This window comes from Dasypus novemcinctus, chromosome 9 (genome assembly GCF_030445035.2).
Source record: "Dasypus novemcinctus isolate mDasNov1 chromosome 9, mDasNov1.1.hap2, whole genome shotgun sequence".
Taxonomy (NCBI): Eukaryota; Metazoa; Chordata; class Mammalia; order Cingulata; family Dasypodidae; genus Dasypus; species Dasypus novemcinctus.
Window position 1 is genome coordinate 72,253,481 of NC_080681.1, and position 17,739 is coordinate 72,271,219.

A 17,739-nucleotide genomic window follows, 5' to 3' on the forward strand; every position below is an offset into this window, starting at 1 on the left:
AACAAAGGAGGTAAGTCCTATGATTGTTCAATTTAATGCCTAGAAAATATTCCCAGGCCATGGCACAGGAAGGAGGAACCCAGACGAAACTCAGCAGTCTCTCTTAGTTGAGGAAATAGATCTGAAGTCTGTAAAGAACAAGGATGTCAGGATTCTCAGAGGAGAGTACTGCAAAGAAGAGAGCTACACTGAAGGAGAATTCCCGAGAACCACAAAGAATGGACTTCACAGAGCCATCCTGTTCACTCCAGCAAAGTAGAAAATCTCATAATACACAGGGTATCAGGTAAAGTACACAGAGGGTTTTACCTCAATAGAGAAGAAGAATTAGCCCTACAATGAACATTGCTCTGGTGACACCTAACAAAGCATACAGGAAGACCTAAAAGAATCAAACTGTTCCCAAATTAACTTAAACACATCCCAGATCAAAGTTCAAGTATATTTATAGAAGTACAAAAATATCCAACAAGATAAAATTCATAATTTCTGCTATCCAACCAAAAATTACTAGGTAGGCAAGGAAGCAGGAAAATACTACCCAAAAAGGGAAAAATCAATAGAAACTGACCTAGATTTGACACAGATGATAGAACTGGTAAGCATGGATATTAAAACCACTGTCATAACTACATTTCATATGTTCAAAAAGTTAGAGGAAAGATTAAACTTAAATTTCAGACAGAGAAAATGTAAAAAAAAAGACCCAGATCAAACTCTTAGAAATGAGAACTAGAAAGTGTGAGATAAAACACTGATTGTATGAGATTGTGGATGAGTGACCTTAAAGACACAGTTAATAGAAACTATCCAAAGTGCAAAAGAGGGAAAAAAGTTATTTTTTAAAAAGTTATTTTAAAAAAATCAGTGAGTAGTGAAACAATATCAAGTGACCTAGTGTATGTGAAATGGGAGTCTCATAAGGAAAGAAGAAAGGAGAAGATAGGATAAATTTGAAGACACAACGGTTGAAGTTTTTCCAAAACTGATGAAAACCTACAGATTCAAGAAGAAAATCCCAGTGTACCCCAAGCACACACACACACAAAACTAAACCAAAACATATGATAATCAAATTGTTGAAAACCAATGAAAAAGAAAAAATCCTGAAAGCATCCAGAGCAAAAAAGACATGTTCCATACAAAGGAAAAATGTTAACAATAACAACAGATTTTTCATTAAACAAGGGAAGCTAGGAAACAGCAGAGCAACATATTTGAAGTAACAAGGGAAAAAGAATTACCTAGAATTCTTTATCCAGTGGAAAAACTTTTCAAAAGTAAAGGTAAAATAAAGACTTTTTCAAACTATGCAAAAGATGAAAGAATTAAATCACCAGCAGAACCACATACAAGAAGTCCTCCAAGCAGGAAAAAACTTATCATATCGAAATGAGGGTCTATACAATGCTCACTATATGTGTAGATATAAAAATTTTTTTCTTATTATTTGAATGTCTTAAAAAGATAATTGTTTACAGCTAAAACAAAACCAATGTATTATAGAATTTAAACATACAGGAAGTAAAATATAAAACAGCAGTAGCACAAAGGCTAAAAGGGAGGAAATGGAAAGACACTTGAAAAGTTCTTATACTACATGTGAAGTGGCATTATCACTTGCAGACAAACTCTGATAAGTTAAATAATTATACTGTAAACCTTAAAGCAGCCACCAAAAATAATACAAAAAAGTTATTCCTAATAAGCCAATAAAGGAGATAAAATGGAATCATAAACAATACTATTAATCTAAAAGAAGGCTTTAAAAGATGGATGAGAAAACAAAGAACAGATAGAATAGAAAAGAAAAAAAGAGTTAAAACATATAGATTTAAACCAATCCATATCAATAATCACATTAACTATAAATAGCCTAAATACCCCAATTAAAAGTTAGAAATGGTCAGGATTATTTCATTATCCAGTCTAACTGCACACTGCCTCTAAGAAACCCACCTCAAATATAAAGACACAAATAGGTTAAAAGTAAAAGGAGGAAAAAGTTATATAATATAACAGTATTCAAAAGAAAGCTAGAGTGGCTAGAATTCAGAACTAAGGATATTACCAGGAATAATGAGAAGTCAATTTCAAAGCAAAGAATATTACTAGAAATTATGAAATAATAAAGGAGATGACTCACCAAGACAACATAACAATCCTAGACATTATGTACCTAACAAAGGAGCATCAAAACAAATAAAGCAAAATCTGACAGAACTAAAAGAAGAAATATACATAAATCTAAAATTATACTCAAGATTTCAATGCTGCTGTCTCAATAACTGATAGAAAAAGTAGACAGAAAGTCAGCAAGGATATAGTAGACAACAGTAATCAGTCAACCTAATGGGAATTTAAAGAACACTCCACTCAACAAAAGCAGAATGCACATTCTATTCAAGTGCACATGCAATATTTACCAAGACACACCACATTCTGGGCCATTAAGCAAATCTCAAAAAAACTGTAAATTAAAAAGCAGTGTTAGAAAGATATTTGTCTCTAAATATTTGGAAACTGAGTAATATACTTCTGAATTATCTATGGGTCAAAGAAGAAATCAAGAGACATTAAAAATATTTCAAACTGAACAAAAATTAAATCGCAAAACACCAAAATTGTGGGATACAGCTGAAACAGCATTTAGAGGGCGATTTATAGCATAAATTGCCTATTTTAGAAAAGAAGAAAGATCTTTTGAGGAAACAAAGACTAAAGGAATTAAAAGTAGGCAGAAGAAAGGAAATAAATTTCAGAGCAGAAATTGTCAGAATGATCAGGAAAATAAAGATTAAAGACACAAATTACCAATATTAGGCATGAGAGAGATTAAATCACAATAGATTCCAGAAATATTACAATGATAATAAGGGAATATTATGTACATTCAAGTAAAAAAGGTGGCAACTTAAATATGTGCAAATCCCCTGAACTATACAAATTATCAGTGTTACTCAAGAAGAAATAAATAACTTGGATATAGTTCTATCTCTATTAAAACAATTAACAGGGAAACGGATTTTGGCCCAGTGGTTAGGGCTTCCGTCTACCACATGGGAGGTCCTTGGTTCAAGCCCCAGGCCTCCTTGACCCGTGTGGAGCTGGCCCAAGCGCAGTGCTGATGCACGCAAGGAGTGCCGTGCTACACGGGGTGTCCCCCGCGTAGGGGAGCCCCACACGCAAGGAGTGCACCCATAAGGAGAGCCGCCCAGCGCGAAAGAGGGAGCAGCCTGCCGAGGAATGGCACCGCCCACACTTCCCCTGCCGCTGACGGCAACAGAAGCGGACAAAGAAACAAGACGCAGCAAAAAGACACAGAAAACAGACAGCCGGGGGAGGGGAGGGGAATTAAATAAATAAAAAATAAATCTTTAAAAAAAAAAAACAAAAACAAAAAACAATTAACATTACACTTAAAAATCTTTCTTTGTCAAAAAAAAGAGCAGGGAAACATGGCAACATATTAGGCAGAAAAAATGCAGCTCTCACAAAAACAACAGAGAAAAAGCCAAAGGCTACCTCAGGGACCTGCTTTGGGGGTCAGCAGATCAGGACACTGCTTCACAATTCCCAGGAGGTTGAGGGACAGAGAGAAGAAGAAGCTGAAACAACAATCTGTGAGTTACTAACCTTCCCAATGACCAGGAAGGACTCCCCGCCCCCACCCGGAGCTATTCAGTGAGGGTAAAACCCCTGCTCATTTCAGCTGACTGGAAGGGGAGCAGAGGTCTTCCTTCCTGCCAGCTGTTACAAAGGAAAAGGGAAGGGGAGGTAGAGGACTTTTCTTCAGTGAATTCAGCCAGCAAAACCTGCTTTGAATTTCAGCTCCGACCAGAGATTCAGGATTTGAAATAATCAATGATAATCACACAATTCTCCTAAATCATTTTAAAGAATGGCGAGAAAACACGACAAAAGAGATAAAGGATCTTAAGAAGACACTGGGTAAGCATAAAGAATGATTTGAAAGTCTGCAAAGAAAAGTAACTGACCTTATGGGAATGAAAGACACGATGGATGAGATTAAACATACATTAGAGGGAGGCAGATGCAGCTCAAGTGATAGGGCCTCTGCCTACCATATGGGAGGACCAGGTGCAATCCTGGTGAAAAAGAAGATGAGAAAGCATGTCTGCATGGCAAGCCAGTGCCCACATGGTGAGCCAGGTGCCCACATACAGAGAGCCGAGTGCCCGCGTGATTGCCCATGCAGCGAGCTGAGTGCCTGCATGGCGAATCAGCGTCCATGCAGTGAGCCAGTGCCTACACAGTGTGCTGAGTGGCTGAACGGTCAGTCAGTGCCTGTGCAAGTGAGTCACACAGCAATATGATGACACAATAAAAAGAGAGAGAAAGGGGAGATCAAGGTGAAGCACAGCAGAAACCCGGAATGAGGTGGCACAAATGACAGGTCCCACAAATCAGAGGTCCCCAGGATTGAATCCCAGTGAATCCTAGAGGAGAAAGACAAGAAGACCCAAAAAAAGAGAGAGAAATAGATATAGATCACACAGCGAATGGATACAGGCAGTAAAAATAGCAGGGTGGGGGAGGGGAAGAAAAAATACATTAGAGGCACATGAGGGCAGATATGAAATGACTGAAGTCAGAATTAGTAATTTTGAAGAAAGAACATCTGAACTGAAAAAGACAAGAGAACAGAAAGAGAAAATGAAAAAAAATGAAACCAGTCCCAGGGAATTGAATGACAACAAACACAGAAACACGCATTATTAGTGTCCCAGAAGGAGAAGAGAATGGAAAAGGGGCAGAAAGAATACCTGAGGAAATAATGACTGAACCCCTCCTGTGTTAGTCAATGAAAGGGGTGCTGATGAAAATACCAGAAATATGTTGGCTTTTATAAAGGGTAATTATATAAAGGGGTAGAAGTTTACAGTTACCAGGACATAAAGCATAAGTTTCTTCTCTCATCAAAATCTATAGCCATGTGTTGGGGTAAGATGGCTGCCAGTGTCTACAAGAGTTCAGGCTTCTTCCTATTAAGGCTCCATGGTCTCAGCTTCTTCCAATATTAGCTGTAGGCTGGTATAAGTCCTGTCTCTGTCCCCTCTCCTGGCTCAGCTGCTCTGTTCTCTCCACAAGGCCAGCTGTAAACTATCAGGCAAACAGCTCACGTCTCTTCCCTGGGCCTCTGTCACGTCTAACGGAGTCTTCTCTCTTGCCTCACATATCTGCTTCTCTGTGTATTTACTTCTCAAGGCTCCAGCATTAAAATTCCAACCTCCCTTCCCTGCAGTGCAGTTACTCTGTGAGTCTCTGCCAACCAAGGGGGAGGAGGCCCAAAGTCCTATCGATGTGGCCCAATCAAAGCCTCAATCATTATTTAATCAAAAGTGAAGCCTCTGAATCCAATATAATCTAATATGCCCACAGAAAAAGACTGGTTTACAAACATAATCCAATATCTACTTCTGGAATTTGAAATAGTATCAAACTGCTACACTCCACACTGTGAATTCCAAAAAGACATTACAATATTCAGAAAACCTTATTTCAGTAACAATACTAAGTACAAAATCATTACACAATCAGTTTATGAAAATACAGTTTGTCTTGGGGCAAAATCCTGTCTGCTATACACCTCTGGAACTTATAAAACCATTTATCTGCTTCCGATACACAAATGGACTAACAAAGGATAAACATTTGCATTGCCATAAGGAAAAACTGGGAGGGAAACAAGAGTTACAGGTCCAGAACAGTTCCAGAACAGTTCCACAAACATGCAGGGCATACTTCATTAGATGTTAAAGTTTGAGAGTCATTTTTAAGATAATGGTTTCTTCTCTCTGGGGCCTCATGAGGACCCACCCTTTCCACAGGCTTGCCCAATGGCCATTATCTTGGTTCATCCCTCACCAAGCATCTGGGTAGTGACTGAGCTCTAGACCTCATCCTCCAAGAGTGTTAGGGAGATTGCCACACTTTACCCAATATTTGGGCTAGAGTCTTGACACCCTCATATAGTAAAATGAAGACAACATTCTCCCTAACCTTTGGCATACAGGCCCAAACCTCTGAGAGCAACAAGTTGGCAACGTGGCCTTCCCTAATCCATGGGGGACAGGCCCAAACCTCTCAGGCCTATGGGGTGTCAACCATAACTTCCCTAGTCCTGGGGAGTGTGCTCCACCCTCTCTGTACCCTCGGGAAGCAAAATTCTCCCTGAACATTGGGCGGGAACCTTTGAATCCAAGATAGTCTAATATGCCCAGAGGAACAGACCAGTTTACAAACATAATCCAATATCTGCTTTTGGAATTCATAAACAATATCAAACTGCTGCACTTTTCAACCCTTATGAAAGACATAAATATCAGTATTCAAGAAGGACAATGCAACTCAAACAGAATAAGCATGAGCAGACCTACCCCCAAAACACCTATTATTCAGAATGACAAATATCAGAGATAAAGAGAAGATTGTGAAAGCAGCAAGAAAAAAGCAAAGCATCACATACAAATGAAACTGGATAAGATTAAGTGCCAACCTCTCATCAGAAACTGTGGAGGAAAGAAGGAAGCGGTATGATGTATTTAAGGTATTGAAAAACTGCTAGCCAAGAATTCTGTATCAAGCAAAACTGTCCTTCAAAAATTAAGGGGAGGCAGCGGACTTGGCCCAGTGGTTAGGGCATCTGTCTACCACATGGGAGGTCAGTGGTTCAAACCCTGGGCCTCCTTGACCTATGTGGAGCTGGCCCACACGCAGTGCTGATGCGCGCAAGGAGTGCCCTGCCACACAGGGGTGTCCCCCGCGTAGGGGAGCCCCACACACAAGGAGTACACCCCGTAAGGAGAGCCGCCCAGCGTGAAAGAAAGTGCAGCCTGCCCAGGAATGGTGCTGCACACACGGAGAGCTGACACAAGATGACACAACAAAAAGAAACACATTCTGGTGCCGCTGACAACAACAGAAGAGGACAAAGAAGATGTAGCAAATAGACACAGAGAACAGACAACTGGGGTGGGGGGAAGGGGAGAGAGAGAGAGAAATAAATAAATAAATAAATCTTTTTTTTTTAATGAAGGGGAGTTCAAAGTCTTCACAGACAAACACAAACTGATAGACTATGTTACCAAAAGACCAGAATTACAAGATATACTAAAAGGAATGCTACAGCCTGAAAGGAAAAAACAAGGACAAGAGACTTGGAGAAAAGTGTAGAAATAAAGAATATCAGAAAGGGTAAAAAGATACACTATAGTACGATACAACAACGGAAAGCCAAAGGTCAAAATGGACAAAGTGAGTAATGCCTGTAGAGTTATAACACTGAATGTTAATGGCCTGAACTGCCCAATCAAAAGACAAAGACTGATAGAATGGATTAAAAAATATGAGCTATTTCTATGTTGTCTACAAGATACTCACCTCAGGTATAAGGACACAACAAGATTAAATGTGAAAGGTTGGAAAAAGATATTCCATGCAAACAGTAACCAAAAAAGAGCTGGAGTAGCAATACTAATATCAGACAAAATAGATTTTATATCCAAAACTGTTATAAGGGATGAAGGAGGTCATTATATATTAATAAAATGGGCAATTCACCAAGAAGAAATAACTATTCTAAATATTTATGCACCTAATCTGAGTGCCCCAAGATACATAAGGCACACACTGGCAAGGCTGAAGGGAGAAACAGATGTCTCTACAATAACAGTTGGAGACTTAAATACACCACTCTCAGTACTGGATAGAACATATGGAGAGAGGATAAAGAAACAGAGAATTTCAATAATATGATAAACAAACCAGACCTAACAGACATCTTTAGAGCATTTGCACCCCAAAACAGCAGTATCAAGGTGCCCGTGGATCCTTCCCCATGATAGACCATATGTTAGGTCACAAGACAAGTCTGAATGGAACAAAGCTGGAAATCAATAATGAACGGAAAAAGGGAAAAGTCATAAATATATGGAGATTAAACAATACACTCTTAAAACAATCAGTGGGTCAAAGAAGAAATTGCCAGAGAATTCAACAAATATCTTGAGACAAATGAATATTAGAAAACAACATATCAAAACCTATGGGACACTGCAAAAGCAGTACTGAGAGGGAAATTTATAGACCTTAATACTTACGTTAAAAAAGAAGAAAGAGCTAAAACTGATGATCTAAATGCCCACCTGAAAGAACTAGAAAAAGAACTAGAAAAAAAACAAATCCTAAACCAAGCCAAAAGAAAGAAATAGTAAAGATCAGAGCAGAAATAAATGAAATCGATAACAAAAAAATATATAGGAAATCAATAAAACCAACCAAAAAGTGGTTCTTTGAGAAGATCAACAAAATCAAAAAACCCTTAGCTAGACTGACAAAAAAAGAGAGAAGACACAAATAAACAAAATCAGAAATGAAAGGGGGGACATTACCACTGATCTCATAGAAATGAGAGAGATCATAAGAGGATACTATGAACAACCCTATGCCAAAGAACTACAAAATGTAGATGAGATGGACAAATTCCTAGAAATACATGAACCCTACTCTGACTTTAGAAGAAATAGAAGATTTCAACAAACCAATCACAAGTGAAGAGATTGGAAGAGTCATCAAAAACCTCCTAAAGATGAAAAGCCCGTGACCAAATGGCTTCACAGGTGAATTCTACCACTCATTCAAAGACGAACTAATACCTGTCTTGCTCAAGTCCTTTCAAAAACTTGAACAGGAAAGAATGCTAACAAACTCATTCTAAGAAGCTAACATCAGCCTAATACCAAAACCAGATGAAGATCCTACGAAAAAAGAAAATTATCAACCAATATCTCTAATGAATAAAGATGCTAAAATCCTCAACAAAATACTTACAAACAGAATCCAAAAGTACTTTAAAAGAATTATACACAACAATCAAGTGGGCTTTATTTGAGGTATACAAGGGTGTTTCAATTAGTGTAACAAACTAATTAGTGTAATATCTACATTGTAATTAATGTAGTGTAATAAACTAATTAGTGTAATAAACTACATTGATAAATTGAAGAAGAAAAATCACGATCCTCTCAATTGATGCAGAAAAGGCATTTGACAAAACACACCACCCTTTCTTAAAAAAAAAAAAAACTACAAAAGATAGGAATAGAAGGAAGCTTTCTCAGTATGGTGAAGTGCACATATGAAAAACCTACAGCTAGCATTGTACACTAAATGGTAAATGATTGAAAACTTTCCCACTAAGATCAGGAACAAGACAAGGATACCCACTGTCACCATTATTATTCAATATTGTGCTAGAAGTTCTAGCTACAGCAATTAGATTAGACAAAGAAATAAAAGGTACCCAAACAGGAATGGAAGAAGTAAAACTTTCACTATTCACTGATGACATGATCCTATATCTAGAAAATCCTGAAAAATCCACGGCAAAGCTACTAGAATTAATAGATGAGTTCAACAAAGTGGTTGATACAAGGTTAATACACAAAAATCAATAGCAGTTCTATACATTACTGATGTGTAATCTGAGGAGGAAATCAGGGGGAAAATTCCATTTATAAAAGTGACCAAAACAATGAAATATTTAGGAATAAACTTAACCAAGGACATAAAAGACCTGTATTCAGAAAACTACAAAACATTGCTAAAATGAAACTGAATAAGACTTAAATAAATAGATGGATAGTCCATGTTCATGGACTGGATGAATAAATATTAAGATGCCAATTCTTCCCAAACTGATTTACAGATTCAATGCAATCCCAATAAACATCCCAACAGCCTTTTTTGCAAAAGTCAATAATCTAATTTATTTGGAAGGGTAAAGGGTCCCAAACAGCAAAAAAGATCTTTAAAAAGAAGAAGTTGGAGGACTCTCACTTCCTGACTTTAAAACATATTGCTTAGCTACAGTGGTAAAAACAGCATGGTACTGGCATAAGGACAGACGGATTGACCAATGGAACAGAACTGAGAATTCAGAAATTGACCCTCACATCTACGGTCAAGCAATTTTTGACAAGGCTGTTAAGCCCAACCAGCTGGGCCAGCAAAGTCTACACAAAAAAATGTTGCTGGAAGAACTGGGTAGCCATATCTAAAAGAAATAAAAGCATCTGCCCATACAAAGACCTGTACAGGAATAGTCAAAGCAGCTTTATTTGCAATAGCCAGAAAACAGCAAATACACTCAAATATCCACCAACAGGCAAATGGATAAATTATTGCATATCCATTCAATGAAATACTATTCAGTAAAAAAAAAAAAAGATACAAACTATTGAGCCACAAAACATGGGTGAATCTCAATGAATTACACTAAGTAAAAAGAGCTTCACGCAAAACAGATATATACTATATGATCCCACTGGTATAAAATTATAGAAAATCTAAAGTAATCTATAGGGACAGAAAGCAGATCACTGGTTGCCGGGTGCTAGAGAGGAAGGGTGGGGTGGCAGGATTACAAAGGGCATGAGAAATCTTTGGGGGTGACAGATGTTTTCTTTATATTGATTGTGGTGATGGCTTCATGGATATATGCATATGTCTAAAACTGCTCCAATTGGATACTTTAATATGACTAGTTTATTTTATGTCAAACTACACCTCAATAAAGCCGTTTTTAAAAAGTATCCCAACTGAACTGCCTTCACTTTTCCAACCATACTTATCTGCTACATTCCTCTCTCATCCCCTATAACCAATTGGTAATTGAACCGTAATCATTCCAATTTTATAATCTCTCTCCATCTCCACAATGGTTAACCTAACACTTCTCTGACCTGTATTCTAAAATAGCTTCTCTTAAAAGTCTTCACCACTCCAATTCATTCTCCATCCTGCCAGCAAAACTTTCTAAAACACAAATCTGATAGTGTCACCTCAATGCCTCCTGATTGCCCTGTAAATTTCAATTAGTCTTAACTCACCAGAACCTTCCTGATCCTTTCACCCTCTCAAGTCTCCTATCTGGGTATTTCCTACCTCACATTCTTCAGTCCAGCTATAATCAAAAATGTGTCATGCTTACATAGTTTTGCTCATGCTGTTCCTAATTCACATACTCCCCTTCCTTTTGTCTTTCTCCAGCCCACTCATCCTAAGGCTTCTTAGCTCAGCTCAGGTATCATCTCCTCTGGGAGGTCTTCCACAAACCCCTATATTGAGCCATTGGTTTTTCTCTCAATTCCTGAGAATTTTCTGCACACCTTGCCATAGGACTAATCTCACTGTTTTAAAATGTCCTACTCAAATATCCATTTCCCTCATAAAACTAGATTTAAGCAGACTGGATGAAAGCTTTAAAGCAGAGACCAGGTCTTATTGTTACTTTTCCAGGGCCTAACACAGTTTGGGGCCCAGAGTATGTGCCATAAAATTAGTGAACAAATGAACAAAAGAAATGATTTGGATAACCTTCCCTTGTATCACCTGAGTTGATGCTATATTCCTATGTTATAAAAGGGGTGGGCATCTGAAAGGTTAAGTGATCTCTGTAGTACAACATTTTGGTAAAATAATTATTTCAAATTCCCCTGGGGAACCCACTCTGGCTGAGAGTTTAAGGGCAAGACTCATTACCTCAACCTGTTTTAAAAACTAGCAGGTAATTGATTGTAATTGAACTAAGTGAAAGGTTAGGAAAAGGGAACCAGATTCCAGGAAAAGATCAGGTCCACAGTGAAATTAACACAGGCTGAAAGTCCGATCGCCTCCCAGTAAACTTCTTAATTCATCCAGAAATATAGCCTCTCCACTTTTAAATTACTCTCTTCTCCCAAAACATAGGTTTTGACTTCCAAATCCAGTCGGAAAGGCTCTCAACCTCCCTTTCCCCTCAAAATCAATCCCCAGGCCCCTCACCACCTGTATTTGTTCTCTAGGCCATCCTTAAGGACAGTCCTCTAAGTCCCCACTACGAGATCCTCCCCAGCTGCTCTGGAAGACTCCAAAAGCCAGGCCAGAGACCATCAGGTCAAGAGTCAGGCTGTCAGGGCTGCATTAACAGCTTCCCTGAAGACCAGGAGGCAGGCAACAGGCTGGAAGATTCAGCCAGCAACTTAAAAAGTAAAAAGTCAGGAATATACATTCAGTGGAAAAAAACAAAAATAACATTCTACCATTTAAATAATAGCCACAAACTAAAAGACTTGCCTTCTTTCTAGCCGACTTGCAATTCAAAAGCATAACCACTTTACCCTTCCTGATCTCACATTAAAAAAAAAAAAAAATTTTAACCTGATGCTGCTCTTCCAAATCTTGGTCATGACTGATCCTTTAAGTTAGGATCGAAATTATCGTTAAAACCTAAGTGCTTTAGTGGAAAATGGCCAATGATTAGGAAAAGTCGCCATTCTGCATCTTGACAAGCCTTAAAAAAGGGAAATTTATAAAAATGGAGACACCTCCATGCCTTTGCTGCCCAGGACAACTGTAATCAGCGTTATACGATCTAAACTAAACTGCAACTCGAACTTCATCACGAGATGCTGAAAGCGTTTAAAGCTACAAGCAGCACAAGCCTTAAAAGGCCACCTGTGAATTAAAAGGCTCCAAAAAATGCCTGGGAAAAGTCTTATCAGTTTCCTAAAACAGCGGGTTAGAGGGGAGAAAGAGGAGCGATGCAGTTAACTCCGCCGTGATCGGGGAAGGCCCTTGGTACCAGACGTCTATTTCATGGGCACCCATGGGGATGCAGTAAAGGCCGACCCTTCCCTAGAGTTGCCCGGACGCCTCACCCAGGAGAGGACACTGGGTGAGTCAACAACGCCTCGGGAGCCAACAAAGGCCGAGCTTGGGTGACACTAAAGCGGCCACAGATGAAGGCGGAAGAAGCGGCGACCGCGCGCTGCTTTCTCGCGTAGGGCAACCTTCTTCCTGGACGTAGGCGCTGAAAGTCTGTACGCCAGCAAACGCCCCTAGTGCACACGTGGGACCGAGAGGAGGGTAACTTACTTGTCCAATCTGAAATTACGTTTTAGCTAGCCGGGCTCTGCCAGGAGCCGCGCGAATTTACGCCGCGCCAGGGAAAGGCGGTCCCCTTGGGCGCCTGCAGCCCCGCCCCGCTCCGGCCCTCCCTCCGCAGCGGCCCGCGGCCCATGTAAGATGCGCCCCGATTGGCCCTTTGAACCGGGCCTAGGATTGGCCCGCGCCTGCCCGCTGGGTTAGTGTTCGCCGGGTTCTGCCCTGCCAGTGGGTGGTACCCGAGGCAGCCGTTTTCCGGTTTCTCCCAACCTTTCTAGTTTCAAAGCTATCAGCGGGCCTGTGTCAACTTGGACTGCGAGTTTCCTGCACGGGAAACTTATTTCAAGGAATTCACGTGGGCAAACTCTGCGGCCCGATGGTTGTGATGTCAATTGTGTATCCTATAATACCATTTTTCGACCGTTTTCTGAACAACTGGTATTTTTTTTTTAAACTTTGTGGAATGCTCGCGGTTCTCGAATGCCTACTTGTTTCTCATACTTTATGTGAATTTACTTGTCTAATGTTGTGGCCACCCCTATGAAGTAGGTACGACATTACAGAATGGTCCCTGCCTTTGTGGAATTTACAGTCTGATGAGTACTAGACCTACCGACCTTATTTAATCCTCACAACCCTTACCTTTCCAATAAGCTTCATAATATTGGTCCCTATTTTACAGATGCAAAAAAACAAGTGTTTTTCAGCTGACTGTGGGATTCAGTATGTAACCAAAGGGTGAATTCCAACCTAAGCTCCAATATGAGCTATTTCCATTACAAATCACACAGAAACAGGCAGGTTCCCAGGCTTGTTAAAATTGAAATTTGGGGAATAGCTTTGCAGTCGCTAACTTCAAACGCTTTGTTTTCCTAGAAAAGTAAACTGAGGCCCAGTAAAGGAAAGTTAACTTTCCAAGGAAGCACCAGTTATGTGAGGTGAAACCTAAGTAATACGAATTATTTTATTGAACTGGTCTTAGTGCCAAGTACATTCTATCCATTGTCTGCTACCATCACAACAACTGGATAAGCAAACATGTTCTCATTGTTGTATCACACGAGGATACTGAAGTTCAGTGAGGCTGAAACAAAACTACTAGCCCGTTGACTCTGTGCTGCCCCTTGATAGGGATCCTGGTTTGGGATCATTTTCTTTTTTATACTTCATGATTGTTCACCTTTCCCTTCCAACAAGATACTCAAAAGACTCTTCGGAAAGACATAAGGTACTGGGATCTGGTTACTTACCACCTATGTGGATCACAGTATAAAATAGGAATAATAATATTAAGACCTGTTCATCTTCCCAGGGTGTCAAAAGAGCAAATGAGGTAATAGATATGACGACGCTTTGTAAAGTATTAGGTGCTAAATGCACCTCAGGAATGGAAAAATGAGATGCACTGGTTGCCTTATATACTATGATAGAAGGTCTCATCTTGGCTAGACTTGAATTAGTGAATTAATGTTGCTTGATCTCTATGGATGGCACTATTTCTATGCTTTTGTATATTTGATTATTTTTTTGGTTTTCTCTTATTGTCATACTATAGTATGATAACAATAGTATAATGGCTGGAGTGCTGACATCTTGGATCACGAGAGGACTTCATGAATGAAACACACACAAGGCAAAGCAACAAGATAGAAGGGCTTAACCTTGTAGCAACACCCAACTGCCCATTTCCAGACCTCCATATGAAAGAAATAAACTAATATTTTATTTAAACACTTTTATTTGGCATTTTTGTCAGACATTGCCCAACCTAATCATAACTAATACACATGCCTTGCCTCATTAAAGCCTTACAGAAGTCATATAAGATAGATCATATTACCACCCACCACCCCTTTATGGATGAGGAAACAGTCTCAGAGAATATAAATAACATGTTTAAGTTCATCCAGCCAAGTGGGATTCTGACCAGGGTTTGTCTGAGGCTGATTTCCATTCTTTTTCTATTATGATTCACTACCTATAATGAGTGAATAAGTGAATGAAAAGATGTTTTTCCATTTATTTCTATTGCATTAATTTATTCTAGGGTTAGGCAAACTTTTTTCTCTAAAGGACCAGATTGTAAATAGTTTAGGCTTTACAGGCCACATAGTCTTTCATAACTACATAACTCTACCTTTGTATTATGAAAGCAGCCATTAAAAATATGTACATGAAAGTTGCTCATAAATTTTTATTTACAAAAGCAGGCAGCAGGCTGGATTTGGCCAGTGGGCCTTAGTTTGCCAACTGCTGATTTATTCCATTCTGATGTTCCATCACAAAAGTACATTGGAAACCCACATATCTGTGGCCAATTGACTTTTGACAAGGAGGCCAAGTCCACTCAATTGAGAAAGAACAGTCACTTCAACTAATGAAGAGAAACTGGACAGCTGTGTGCAAAAAAATGAAACTGAACCCCTACCTCACACCATATAGAAAAAATTAACTCAAAGTGGGTTAATTGCCTAAATATAAGAGTTGAAACCATAAAACTCTTAGAAGAAAACATAAGGGAAAATCTTTAGGAACTTGTACTAGGCAATGGATTCCTAGATATCACACCTAAAGCAAAAGCAACCAAAGAAAAAAACAGATAAATTTTGTCGAAATTAAAAATGTACATCAAAGGATATCATCAAGAAAGTGAAAAGACAACCTACAGAATGGAAAAAATTATTTGGAAAGCTTATATCTGATAAGGGTTTAATATCCAGAATTCGTAAAGATCTCCTACAGCTCAATAACTAAAAGACAAATGATTAATGAAAAATAGTCAAAGCACTTGAGTAGATATTTCTCCAAAGAAGATATACAGATGGCCAATTATCATATGAAAAGATGCTCAACATCATTAACCATTAGGGAAATAAATATAAACTACAATAAGATACCACATCACACCCATTAGAATGGCTATTATTTTTAAAATGGAAAATAAGTATTGGCAAGGATGCAGAGAAACAGGAGCCTTTGTAAGTTGTTGGTAGGAACGTAAAGTGGTGCTGCCCCTATAGAAAACAGATTGGCAGTTCCTCAGAAAGTTGAACATAGACTTACTATATGACCTGCCAACTCTACTACTAGACATAAACCTAAAAGAATTGAAAGCAGGGACTCTAACAGATATTTGGATACCAATGTTCATAGCAGCACTGTTCACAAATAGCCAAATTGTGGAAACAACCCAAGTGCCCTTCTACAGAAGAATAGTTAAAAATATATGTTATATGCATGCAATGGAATATTATTTGATCATTAAAAAAGGATTGAAATTCTACAATCCTACATGCTACAACATGGATGAATCTTGAAGACATCATGTTGAGTGAAATAAGCCAGACACAAAGTCAGATATTGTATCATTCTACTTATATGAAATAGCTAGAATAAGCAAATTCATAGAATCAGAAAGTAGATTACAGCTTACCAGGGACTAGCAAGGAAGAAATGGGGGAATTATTGCTTGATGGGTACAGAGTTTCTGTTTGGAGTCATGAAAAAGTTTTGGAAATGAATGGTGGTAACAGTGATAAAAATATTATGAATGTAATGATTATCACTGAATAGTGCACATATATGTGGTTAAAATGGGCATTTTTGTGCTATATGTGTAATACCCCAGTGAAAATTGAAACAACAACAAAAAACAAAAAGGGGGGCAAAACGTGCATTGGAAATACATCAGAGAAGATGGGAGGATTTGTGACACTGCAGGCCTAGCTCACCCTGTTGACCAACAGTGTGGTCCAGAAGAAAGATCCCTAAATTGATATTCATATGGTCTGGGCCAGGAGTTCATATCTCCTACTGAAACCACATCTCTGCCCTTTTTTCTATGTCTGTAACAAGAACAGATAACAATGCAAATGCTATTCACACTTCCCCATTCCCAATGGCTGCAGGGAGACTCAGATGAGACTTCATATACAATCATATTTTGAAAAGCTATAAATGTTATCAAACTGTGCATTGCTTCCCCTCCAGTTGGGCTGTATCTTACATCCTCATTCCACCCCATTCCCTGTCCTTAACTCTCTTGTAGAATGTTTCAAACTACCTAGTAATTATCAGGGCATCACTTTATCTCCCCATCCCAACTCTGTGGAAATTGTTGCATTGCATTTGAATTATAAGGGTTTATTATTGGTAAATCAACTCAGAGTTATTGCCAGACAGCTTAGGGATCATACCAAACTCCACTAAGAATACGAAGACCACAAATCACATCAGCAAAATAGTACATCAGAATTAAAGTGATACAGGAAGAGCTGGGTTGTGAAACCCTAGAACCAGCTGAACTGGAAGTTAGCATAATTTCCTTCCTGCTCAGAGATGGTGAAATGCAGCTGTGGGAGGCAGAGACCTGGTGATTTCTCTGACACCCCTGAAATCTGTGTGATTCTCTAACTGCATTCTCAGAAACCTTTCCCAGCTTCAGCAATGTGCCCTCTCACCAGAAAAAAAGATGTATTTTCCTTTAGCTTCTTCGAGCCATAGCACAGAAATATGTTTCATTATTCATTTACTCATTCATACATATGTTTTCATTCATTTAACAAAAATTTATTTAGTGCCTACTCTTCTAGGCACTGAGGAGATAGTATTGAGAAGAACAGACATGTCCTTATCTTCATGGAAATTACAGTCAGAAAAAAATATTAAATAAACAAATTCATGAACATATAATTGGTAAATTACAAGTAGAAAGGAAAACAGGATACTGAGAGGGGGAACGTCATTTAGATTGAGGTCTAATTTAGATTGGTGATTTTGATAAAACAGGCT

At 38.7% G+C, this 17,739-nt stretch overlaps 1 protein-coding gene and 1 long non-coding RNA gene across 6 annotated transcripts in view; one reads left to right on the forward strand and one right to left on the reverse strand.

Annotated features, from left to right (window-relative positions):
* Positions 1–13,171, reverse strand: part of FGGY (FGGY carbohydrate kinase domain containing) — a 531,195-nt gene extending 518,024 nt beyond the window's left edge. For all 5 annotated transcript variants that reach the window (XM_058303505.2, XM_058303502.2, XM_058303499.2 and 2 more), the window contains exon 1: positions 12,940–13,171. The gene's annotated coding sequence lies outside the window, so the exon portion shown is untranslated. The remainder of the gene's footprint in view (positions 1–12,939) is intronic.
* Positions 13,172–13,247: 76 nt separating this feature from the next.
* On the forward strand, positions 13,248–14,679 carry LOC131279908 (uncharacterized). The gene is made up of 2 exons (XR_009187407.2): positions 13,248–13,386; positions 14,504–14,679. It is a non-coding gene; the product is annotated as an uncharacterized lncRNA (long non-coding RNA).
* Positions 14,680–17,739: the final 3,060 nt, after the last annotated feature.